Here is a 13,135-nt window from a genome sequence, read left to right on the forward strand (position 1 = left end):
CCCAGTTTTTTCCAGTACCGTTGGGTTTCTTCTATAAACTGCATAGTTCCCCAAGAGACAAGGCATCAATCAATGTTATTGAACCCCCCACAGGCGGTCGTAGGCTATTGATGAATGAAACTGTGGGTCTTCTCACCTTAAATAGGTTCGTCCCACTATCATATCTGGATTCATGCTACTGACTCGAGAATAACCCCCAGAGATGACAAACAATAATTTAGCAAGAGTGTAATGTGAGTGAGGAAAACAGTGGTGTAACGATACTCATCCTTTCGGTTTACTCTATAATTATGCGAGGGAATCCATCTCCAGTGAAAATAATTTAAACTGTACCTTATTTTCCTGGAACATAGCAGGCTATAATAGCAAACGGAACAACAAAGAGTGGCATAAAGTTATGGTAGAATTTCAGATTATTTGCAACCAAGAAACCTGGGAGATCACACCAATTTATGTAAACAGTTATCGATCATTCAAACACTGCCATTACCATCTAAAAGGTGAAGTGCGAAGGGGGGTCAACTCACATTGATATCCAACACAGTTCCATTTAAAATCATGAATTTTATAAACAATTCTCCCTACTTCCACATCCTAGTTATTAAAGGCTATGATACTTGGGACTTAATGTTAACAAATTATTATAAAAATAATTTTACAAACCCTGATGTGGTAGCTGAGCACCTAAGCAACACCTTAGAGGACCTAGTTCTGCATCACCCATACACTTTACAACTTATTTGGGTTTGACATTTTAACTCAAAAGCATGCCCAAGAACTGAAGCGAAGTTATGTGGGACAGTTGACTATAAGGAAGACCCTATCACCCACTTCAACCATAACACTCAGGGAAATGCTCTAAATGGCTTATAGATGACATGGCAACTGAAATCAATCCAGATACTGGTCAATTACTCTCCACCTTTCAAAGTAGAGAACGTAGTTCTCGATCTACTTCATAATTACCTCTGATTGTCTTAAAACTAGCATCACCAAGACGAAGATTAAATTCACAGACTTTAGTGATCACGCCAATCTCTCATGAGCCTTATCCTGGAATGAACTTAGAAAAAGAAATGGTAATCTGGTGCCAAAACCGATTCTAGCCAAAAAAAATGGCTTTATTTTAAAATGGGATAAGATAGATGAGACCAAGCTTCTCACAAATCTCATAATGACAAACTACAAGGACATTCTTCTGTGTTTAGATCCACAGCCAAACAACATTCAGGTGACCAACACATTTGGCAATATTATAACAAATATCAGATTATAACTAACTCGTCCGATCCAGGTAAAAGATACTCCTCAGCATCAATGGTTCAACAAGAACTGCTCAGTAGCCTCCTTAAACCTTACCAAAAACCCTAAAAACCCTACCCAGAGACAAAGATCAAGTTTGCACCTTGAGGAACATCTACCAATTAACTCGAGAAAATAGGCTGAAGCAGCTAAAATCCAAGGAGTGGAAAAGCTTAAAGCAAGCATCTTCTCTCCACGATAGTAAAGCCTTTTGGAAGGTGATTAATTCATCCTTTTTGACAAACAAAGCCGGTCCCTCTCTGGATGTACACATAGATGAAGAATCATGGATAAGGTACTTCCAGGATATCTTCCAAAAGTCCGTTGAATCGCACTTATCGGATGTCCTTCCTTATATCAAGGACAAAACCTACCCCTCTTTTGACCTTGAGGAAATACTGCTTGCCCTGTCTTAGTCATCAACCTTGAAAAGGGGCCTGATGGGGTCCCTATGAACATCTTTCTTACAAATAATCCATTATGGTCCCACTTATTGACGGTTGTTTTTATTCAAGAGCCAAATCTGGACCCCTACCCTCTTGAGAGAAATCCATGATAATCCTGATTTATGAAAAAGGGGATGCCTCAAACCCAGCCAACTATCGCCCCATTTCATTACTAGATAGTACTGCTAAATTCATGGGCAGACTGCTGCTAAACAAGCTTAAACCTTGGGTTGCGGGAAAGAAGATTCTTGCCGAAGTACAGTACAGGTTTGGGCAGCGCAGGGGCACTAGAGATCAGTGCCTCAGCCTGACACTAATAGCGGCAAATTATTTTATGGTAAAAAAGGCCAATTATACATGGCCTTCATGGACCTGTCTAAGGCCTTTGATTGTGTGGTACACAGCAAATTGTGGAATATTATGGTGGAAATGGGAGTGGAGTCCGCGATAATCAACTTCATAAGAGAACTATATACTGATGCCACTGCTACAGTTCATTATGGGAGGCAAGGAGAATGTACAAACTCATTTAAAATTTAAAGGGGCATTAGACAGGGGTGTGTCTTAGCCCCGTTCTTATTCGCCATCTATACGACTAAATTAAATGAGGCATTGACTAACAAAACGAAAGATACCCCTCAAGTACAGGTTACTCCCATCTCAATCCTGCTATATGCAGACGATGCAGTTTTGCTAGCAAGAACACCTATGGAACGCCAAATTCTCAGTGTATAATACTTGGCCTTTATGTCCAATTTGGACCTTCATGTAAACAAAAAGAAAACTTTCGTTATGGCTGTGGGGGAGGCTAAAAAGAAGCCGATGAGTTTATATCTAGCTGGGGAAAAAATAGAACAAGTCCAAAGTTTTAATTACCTAGGCATTGTTTTGATTTTAAACTAAGTTGGAAGGAGATGGTACAGAATAGAATAAATCACATGGGTAAAAGCATTGTCACAATCTTCAGATTTTCCCCAAAATTGGGCTGTAAGCCAACACAAGAAATGATTAAAGTCTGTTTGGCTAAAACAACATCAATTGCCACTTACGGGGCAGCAATTTGGGGGACAATGGACGTGGAGGCACTCCTTGTCATAGCTGGCAAATTTGTTAAAAGATTAACTTCCGTCCCGCTGGCATGTAACAATTTCAATGCACATAAGGAAGCATGCTTGCCTTACATTAGCAATGTCATTAAATTGGACCTGTTATCCCTGTGGCTGTCAGTGTGGAAAAGGAGCACTGTAGATCTAAATCAAAGGATTTAAAAGACATCTTGAATTCAGATTATGCTTATAAAATTCCCCGGATGTCCTAAGTCCGACATACGCTTACATCACTAGGGCTAGCACATCTTTATGATACACCAATCATCTGAGAATGCTTTCCCGAATCAAGATTAAAAGATGTTTTTAACAAGAAAGCGGCATCAGACAGGTAGGAAAGAACACTCAGCATGAATACCTTCTAATCAGATTTCGATTAAACTATATCTCATTAATTTTGGGGTATCCAGAGAATTTATTCTCAATAAATGACCTTCCCCTTTGCCCATGTGATGTTAAGTCGAATCAATGGATCTTGCACATTTTGTTTTATTGCCCTTTTTATTCAACAGAAAGGAAAAATTATGTTATTCCACATTTTAGCCTGTGTTCCCCAGCTCTAGATCCATTTATGCTATACCAACTAGAAACCCCGTATGTATCCTTCTTTCCTGTTGGCTGCCGTAAAAATCTGCAAGGCCTCTAGTGTGACACTAGCCCTAAATTAAGAATTTTACCTCATACTATCATTCCGACTCTCCATTTGGCTAGTAGATTTTGAACTTATAAATGAACTTTGTGATAACATTTATGTCTTCTGGACCTTGTATTGCTATTTATAGTATCCCATTAATTAATTGGTCTCTTTTGCTTTTAATATATTTAATTGCAAGTCCGTAAAAATAGATGCAATGGAACCTGCACACATGTAACACAGTCATTAGGGCCTTAGTTGAGTACGATTATCCTGCGCTTTGCTATTTAAAGACCGGTGTTTTTAATAATTTTATTTTTTTAAATAAAAATCCGTCACTGTTATCTCCTGATATCAAAAATTAGTTTTGAGGGAGCTAATGTTTTGTACCATTTGAGATTTTACCTTAAGATGAAGCTTAGCATCTCTTTTAAACTTTCACTTGCACTGCAAATTTACTTTATGAATTGTGTTTAACTATGTATTTTTATGCATTTTATCTAAATGCAAAATAAAGTCTTTTGATTTGGTCTGATTTGACAATGGTACAAACCATTGCCAACTAGAGACCCCCATTTCTAACACTTAGATGCCGATTCCGATCCGATAAAAATATTCCCCGTACGAATCGTATCCGGATTTTTTTATGTACGAATCGTTCAAGTCCCGTACAAACTGGCAAGTACAATTCGTATGTTAAAAAATCCATACGAATCGCATTGGGAAAATTCCCCGACACGTCCTCGGGTCGGTAAAAGTGTCCGACACGTCCCCGGACAGTTTTATGTACGAATCGGTAAACTGAAGTCCGAGCGCGCAAGTACGATCCGTCCCGTCCGTCCGAATGCACAACCGTATGGAAAAAACACCGTACGGAGCGAACTCCCATGGCAACCATGGAGACGTCCAAACATGTGCCCGCATACGTGCTGAACACCCCCCAGCTCACCCCCCCAAGTACGTGCTGTACCCCCAGCCCCCCCAAGTACGTGCCATACCCCCAGCCACCCCCAAGTACGTGCCATACCCCCAGCCCCCCCAAGTACGCGCCATACCCCCAGCCCCCCAAGTACATGCCGTACCCCCAGCCCCCATGTACATGCCGTACCCCCAGCCCCCCATGTACGTGCCATACCCCCAGCCCCCCCATGTACGTGGCGTACCCCCACCCCACCCCCGTAGGTACAGAGCGTACCCCCACCCCCGTAGGTACGGAGCATACCCACACCCCGTAGGTACGGAGCATACCCACACCCCCGTAGGTACGGAGCATACCCACACCCCCGTAGGTACAGAGCGTACCCCCACCTCCGTAGGTACGGTGCAGACCCCCAGCGCATACCTACGGGGGTGTGGGTACGCTCCGTACTTACGGGGGTGGGGTGGGGGTACGCTCCGTACCTACGGGGGTGGGGGTATGCTCCGTACCTACGGGGGTGTGGGTACGCTCCGTACCTACGGGGGTGTGGGTACGCTCCGTACCTATGGGGGTGGGGTGGGGGTACGCTCTGTACCTACGGGGGTGGGGGTACGCTCCGTACCTACGGTGGTGGGGGTACGCTCCGTACCTATGGGGGGCTGGGTGTACGGTGCGTACATGGGGGGGCTGTGGGTATGGTGCGGACGTGTAGGGATGGGGGTACGGTGCGTACCGGGCCCCCTTTTCGTCGTGCATCGTGGCGTATTTAGCTTTTCCGGCACTTATTGGGTCCCGTAAAACTTTTGCCGTGCGAAGTGCTGTGGGTACGAATCCTACTTTCTGATCCGTAAAACGCTGCCTGACTCCGTGCGAATGTCACGTACGCGGTGTCCCGGATCCGAATTGTGGGTATCTTTTAGCCGGTCGGTGTTTTTTACGATTCGTACGGAAATGGTGTTTCTGTACGAATCGTACTTGCGGGTTTGTAAGGTGTTTTTCCCGGGTACGAGTCGGACGGAGAAAACGCTCCGTCCGACGGTTCGTACACGGGTTTTACAGGATCGGAATCGGCACCTTAGTATCCATTAGTACACCAGCAATACATTTTTGTTGATATATTTTTGTTTTAGTTTTCTTTTAATTAATTATTTTTTATTGTTTAATTTAAATGTTTGCATTTTAATTTTCTTTTTTTTTCTTCTTGCATTTTTCCACCATCAATCCACCACCTGCCTGCCATAGGCACACAGGCGCACAACAGCATTAGTTTTGTCTGGATTATTCCATTTCACCCCTGGGGCCCCTTGACTGCAGTAGGAGCACACCAGCATTCGTTTTTAAGCATTATTCAATTTTTCCCTGCACCTCCCTGACTGCCACAGGTGTCTCCCTTAGATGCACACAAAGCAAACAGATATATCTGTATGTTGTTATCCTGATTAGAAATTAAATATGATGTTCTGTTGGTGTGGTTTGACCTTGAAATGCACTGTTTTTAGTAACTATTTAGAATAATAACGATGTACTAATTCAAACTGCAACAATTCCATGTTTCACCAAATATTTTTCTTGCTTGCACAAGATACATCACACACAGTACTGCCAGAGAGTGACCTGAGTCCTACAATCTCTTCCGCTTGTGCAGCTAAGTACCACTGCAACTGACAGCTTCAAGATGGACCTAAAGAAAGATGCTGCCAAGAAAGTGGCCAGTGGGTAGGAGAAGAAGCAGATTTCCACCACTGATGTGCCGGCCGGAACATTTTTCAGGAAACTTATGCCTGCTGCAACAGTCTCCGGGGAGCACGCTGGCAATAGCACTCCTGCATCAAAGGTGCTACCACAACCTAAGCACAAGGCCATTGTCTCTCAGCGATACACCCACTGCAATCATGTCTTCGCTGAAAAGCAGTGACATTGAATTGGATTTGTCTCTTTCACAAAGTAGTACCCAATTGTTGCAGGAAAGTGGACAGCAGCTGCAACCAGCAATGGATCTTAGGAGAAGAACAGGAGGTTGAGCATCCTGCTGAGCAAGAACCTCCTCTTTTACAACCATTGGCTTCCACATCGCCAGCAAGAAAAAGGAAGGGTACTCCACCTTCTTCTCCAAGCACCCGTTCTGATGATCTGGACCCAGATTGGTCCCCAGCTGAGTCCGAGACACTCCAGGAGAGGCACAGGAAAAGGAAAATTCATGAAAGTCTTACAATTAATGGAGGGGATGAGGGTGACGAGCCACTCATTATGGAAGCTATAGCAAAGGAGACCGATATTACCCCTCCTATTATTCAACCCGCTCCTAGGCATGTGGCACCACCACCAGTACCACCTCACATATTTGTTATCCCGAAGAGACCTGCATTTCCCACTAGATCAGTAGAAGTATGCACAGTAGAGAGTCAATTGTCGACACACCTTCCTACCTCCAGTTCTTCGGGCATTGGCAGTGGTATCAGTGGCCCACTGAAAAGGTACATCTCCCCTATTTCGGACTTTCTTACGGTAAGCAAGCAGGAAGACAACATTGCAATATGCCCCATTTGCAGCGGTAGTGTTACTCGACGTAAGGTTGGCAAACACTTTGCGAGCGTCCCTAATTAAAATGGTGATATTCCCCCAACTAGTCTATCTCTTTTTAAACATACCATTCCATCCAGGGGAATATTTCTTTAAAACACTCAGGTCAGAATTGACACGTCTGGTGTGGGGAGGTAAACAGCCGAGGCTGCAGTGGAATATTCTCACCAGACCACATTCGCAAGGAGGGTTTGATATACCAAACTTTGAATTATACTATATAAATGCGCAGGCCCACTACGCGTACTACTGGGTGCATCAGCCATGATATATGCCGCAAGTAGCGGCGGAGCACTGGCTCGCAGACCCCATTCCTATCGACGGCGCATTATATGATATACCTGGCGCTAGGGAGAAGATACTGACCACTGTTACATTACAATTTCAGCGTGGCAACGTATAGGTCGCGTGCTGGAAGCCCCCCTGCTTTACTCCTCACTGCTGCCTCTCACGTATCATCCTAAAATGCCCCTTCTCCAAGAGACAACATTCCATAAATTCCAGGAACTAACTCACATTAAAACCTGGGGGGACCTTTACCACAATGGCCAGTTCTGCAGGGCCGAGCATGTATTTCAGGGAATACAACAAACTCCACTTGATGTCTTTTTATATATACGATTCAGACAAGGAGTCCGCTCTCTAACACCGGAGTTTCCGGCTGAACCCCCAGTGCTTGCTCCACTACAATTGATTCAAAAAACACGGCGGCAAGCCGCCTGGTCTCCATGATATACCACACAGTGCACACACAAAGAGTGGAACCGACTACACTATCACGCACACGATGGAGCGAAGAGATGAGCTTTGACTTGACAGATGAACAATGGGAGTACTGCTGTTCGCAGACTGAACAGGTCTCAGCCAGCAGCAGGCTATGTATGACACACTACAAGTTTGTCCATCGGTTGTATTACATCCCAGCCAGGATGCAAAGACACAAACTACGGGACTCAGACAGATGCGAAAGATGCCAGGCACTGGGAGCTGACTTTCTGCATCTGGCCTGGGAGTGTCCGGGAGTGCATGACTTCTGGAATCACTTCTTCGCAGCCTTGAAACTGATGATAGGCACCCACATGGAACCCACACCGCTGCTGGCCCTATTAGGTTATGTCAAACCAATACAGGCAGCACATCGCAAGTATGAAGCCCTCGCACTGCTCATGGCCAAGAGGCGAGTGGTTTGCCGTTGGGGCAGGGGAAGGGCACCCAAATTCAAGGTCTGGCTCGATGACTTAGTTTTTTGTCAGGAACAACTCACCACTTATGCGGAACTGTTACCCAGGATCTCCAGGCCCGGAGATATTTGGGGTCCCCTGACATGCTACCTTTTGGCGCACCCACGCGAGAACCAAGCTGCTGAAACTAAGGCACCTGCACCCTAAAGTGTCACGAGGGAATGCACCACTACCATGTATATGCCTCCCTTGCAAATGACGGTGACGCTATCCCTAAGTACATGTACTCCATCCTAGCACGCCCAGACATGCCATGCACACATGCGTTTGAAACCTATCGTATCAGCGGAAACATAGCATAATTAAGCTAAGAATGTGTAACAAAAAACTAGCAATGCTTGATATCTGAGGTCCTATGTACTGCCCTAATGTAATGTCAATTATACATTGGTTTATATGAAGATACTGTACTGTGCCTTGTTGTATTACACTGTTGTAGTCCAACAACATGGGAATCTGCGGATTTACTTTATTGGTATTGTGCCGACTATATGTGCATAAATACTTCCATTGTATTGTTTGATTGAAAATCAATAAAGAAATTTGAAAAAAAAAAGTTGGTAAACACTTTGGTACTGGAGGCCAAGCGACCCACTTGAAAATAAATTACACACACCACTGGGAGGCACACCTTAATCGCCTTTCTGCATGTGGTGGTGGTCAAGGTAATGTGAGAGGGGAATTGACTTTGGAGCCTCCAGAGTGGGAGGTGTAGGTGAAAAAGAAGAACAGGGTGACAACTTCATGCAAAGCAGGCCTGTCCCCAGCAGTGCACCAGTATTACCCACCTCAGCAACCTTGCAATGGCACCAGAGTCATATGGAGACACCACAGGAACAGCATACAGTAACTACCCCAAGACTAACATTGAGTCTACCTCCTGGTTCTGTCCAGAAGTCGCCTGTCTCAGTGGCACCGCAAAAAAAAAAAAGGCTACTATTATGAGCATGTTTAGGGAGTAGGGGCCCTGTGAATGAAACCACCCAATGGCACATTTGTACAAAGGGAAGCTGGATAAAATGTTAGCGCCTGACATCCTCCCTTTTGCTTTTGTTTTTTTAGAGTAGCAGCCCTTTGCCCGATATGGAGTGGTTGGTCCAGTGCCTCATCAGGATATGCTGGAATTGGTTGGGAAAGCTTTGCAGCAGAGTGCTGTTCAGACTATTCACCTGATGACAGACATGTGGATTAGTTGTCAAGCCACTGGTACATGTGGATCACTGCACACTGCATCTCTTTTGTGGGGGGTTAAGCAACAGATAACTTTTGATCTCAGTGCTGAAGATACTTTTAAGGGTGTTCAGCAGCATGCAACAGTAGCCATGTTCTCCATTGAGAAATCCCATAGAGCTGTGAACTTCTCCGAAGTCTTTAACAGCAAGGTGTTTGAATGGCTGCGACCCAGTGGTTTTAGAATTGAGTTTGTTGCCACGGACAATGGCAGTAATATATTTAAGGCCGAGGCAGATGGTGACTCTTTCAGGGTCCTGGGCCAGATGCACGACCCGTTTTTGCATGTGCAAACAGGTTTGTGCCCCGTTTGCACATGCAAAAACCTCATGGGCCATGTACAAAGCCTATCTAGTTAGTCGCAATTTATTTGCGACTCGCTAAATAGGTTTTGCGACTCGCTATAAGGAAGGGTTGCTCAAACTCAGGGACGGGACGATATTTGATTCAGGTTTTTCTCTGAGCAATACCTAATAATAATGCAGGACACTATATGTGAATTGATATTATTAAATGTAATCAAGGCATTTGTCAATATTTCATGACGCAATATTACTTAATTAACAAATGGCGTTTTATTCATACCACGTTTTCCTCCTTTATTAGTGAGGAATACTGTGCGGAAAAAAATAGAAGATAGAACTTCAGTTAGTTACATGTGTCGACCGGTGTGTGTGACACACCACCGGACACAACACACAGTAGTCTGTGGTCTCACCTTATACAGGCTTAATGCATAACTGACTGGAAAAGAGCAATATGCCCTTAATTGGTATTAATATGTTTCCCATACTTGAGGTTATATCACAAAGTAATGTAGATCAAAGCACAAAGTAATGTCTACATGATGGTGCAAATAGCTTCTTTGGTCAGAAACACTGTGTTGCGAACTTGGCACCAAATGTTTTTTAGTTGGGCACAGGGATGTGGCGGTGAACATTTGTTATTGCTGTGGTCATTGGTCACTAATTGAAATTCCAGCTCTCTTATTTTTCCCCACAGTATTCCTCACATCGGTGCTTCATGATGAGCATTAATACATTAGCAGAGCTTTATAAACCTGTATTGAACTCTTGAAACAACAGGATCCTATTAATCCAAAGCACATTACCCCTCACATGGGACCACATGAACTGTAATCTTCATGTTTCATCATTTTAAAGTGGTTCTATAATAAACTACAAGACATTTAAATCAAGGAGGTACATAATCTGGTCATTACCTACTTGTGACAAAATGTTTATGTATTTCTTCATGTATTTCCTTGACTTTGTAATTATGTTCTTGAGTATGTGTGATGCTTGAAGGTGCTACTGCTGTAAATGAGTATGTGATATTCCCTTGGGTTTTATACAAAGCAACACATTGAACAAAGTCTGCATGTTTTCAATACTATATAATCTTTGTAATTTATGGCCAGTGGGAGCTTTTCATCAACAGATGAGACCGTATTTGAAGTCTGTCTCTTTTGTGATACCCTTAGAACAAAATCCCTTAATTGGACTGTTCCATAGTTTGGTCTCAAGGAGGTATCCCTTCTATCACCCCTCTGCACAATGCAAGCGTGATTTGAGGATACTCACAGTTTAGGGTGCTTAGTTGCAACAAAGGGAGGTACCCGTTGCCTCCCGACATAAATTAATTCCAGAGACATGAGTTAGAAGACTGCTTGTAATTATAATTTGTGTATGTTTAGGGTTTTGCCAATGTTATGAATATATCTTTCACAATACCTGATCACAATAAATACTTAGCAAACATTTCTAATGCACTTAGGGTGAGAAATAGCTGTAAATGTGAGCAAATAATTTCTTTTGTAACAATAATGCTTGCAGGATGGAGGATGGATGATGCCTACAGAAGAAAACTGAGACTCACTGAACACCTGAATGCATTGCCAAAGGATTTAATCACAACAGCCCCTTGCAAGGAATGGATAGTAACCTGCATGTATGCCATTGCACTGGAGTGCATTCTCAGAGGAGCTTCCCAGAGTGCTCTCTGAAGTGACGAACTGTGTCCCAGCCCTATTGTCCTTGACTCTGGAGACAACACTGACTCTGATTGGCAGAGATACATGGCCCACTTGACTGCAGTTGGCTATAAACACTAGTGCTTCCCTCTATCTCGTTGAATACAATTTGAGCTTGGACCTGTGTAAATGCTGCTACCATAGGTGCTTCCAGAGCACAGAATTTAGCTTCTTTCTTCATGGCTAGAAGGAAGATTGAAGGTCCTTGATGATGCTACTATTGATGAGATGTGTGCACAATTTTTATCATTCCAGTGTAACTTGCAAGATCTGCAGAATTCATGAACTAACACTAAATTTGTGAGAGCGAATTGTATACAGTTTTTTTCACTGCAGGAGACAGGATTAAGCTAAAAATGTCTCATGGGAGATTGTTTTCACTACCAAATATTTTGCAGAAGACCTGTTCTAATCCAGCTGGTCCCCGGCCAGTGTCTACGACGAAGGGAGGTATTTCACTGCATTCATTTTTTCATGTTAGTTACCACATAGTGAATTTCAGGAATTTCCAATTAATTGAGACCAATTTTGCATTTTCTGTGTAAAAGACCACCGACAGCTCAAGGAATACAGACACTTGGACGTATCAACTTTAAGCCTTTGCTTACCTTCAGCCGGGACTGGAGGACAGCTGCTCAAGAAACCAACATCTACAAGTGCATGTGAGATAAGTGTAGACAATCCTTTCAAGCAAGTGCAGTGGCTTGCGTCACCGCTTTTTAATAGTTTTGTTCTGCACTTGACAAAACAATTGTTGCAGTATGCAGTATCAAGTTGTCTTGCCAGTTAGCTATATCATGAGAGTCCTGCTAAGAACCCATTTCTGTTTTTGTGCTTACATCCATTCTGTGAATCAGAAACATTCTGCTACATATATCATGATCAAAATTGCCCCCTCACAAAGTGTTGATGTACTGTACCAGCCAGTGAGCTGGCTCTATTATCATAATTAATACCAGTAACCCTACAGCTAGGGGATAGGCTTACCTTTTGGGAACTCGTCCATGCAATACACATTGTTTTAGTTGTTTGCAAACAAACTAAACTAAATATTACTGAATCAGAACAAAGTAACTCAATTTTGTAGGAGGAGTGAGAATTCTTAATTTTAAATCACAAAGGTATTGTTGTCACTCTATTGTCTACATACTTTGCTTAACTCTTTCAACGGTCTGTAACTGCATCGTTGTTATATTGTGCTTTTTGTCTGGGATTTTTCAAATAGTAATGATAATTTAGTGATTGTGTACAGTATATAGTACTTATAGCAGGGTGCACTGGTTTCACTACTACATTGATCTAGATGAGCAGTGTTTAGTTTGCATTATGTTGTATCATTTGATAAAATGTATGTATATGTCACTAACTTTTTAATAATCCGCCGCTGCAAATTAACACATTAACATTGTTATGGTAACTTTGATACTTGTACTGTACTGCATTTATACTCATTCACAACCACATCACTACAGTTAGGCTTTGACTGCTCATCTGTGTCTACTCATAATCAAGGACAACTAGAAAGGTTAACTTTCCATAGTAAACTCAGTGCCAAGAGCCCTGGTTAGTAGGGAACCCAAATACTCTGACTTGTGAGAGCTTGGTGGAGCCAGTAGCTGCGGGCCCTGGAGATAAAGGCTGATAC

This window comes from Triturus cristatus, chromosome 2_1 (assembly GCF_964204655.1).
Source record: "Triturus cristatus chromosome 2_1, aTriCri1.1, whole genome shotgun sequence".
Classification (NCBI taxonomy): Eukaryota; Metazoa; Chordata; class Amphibia; order Caudata; family Salamandridae; genus Triturus; species Triturus cristatus.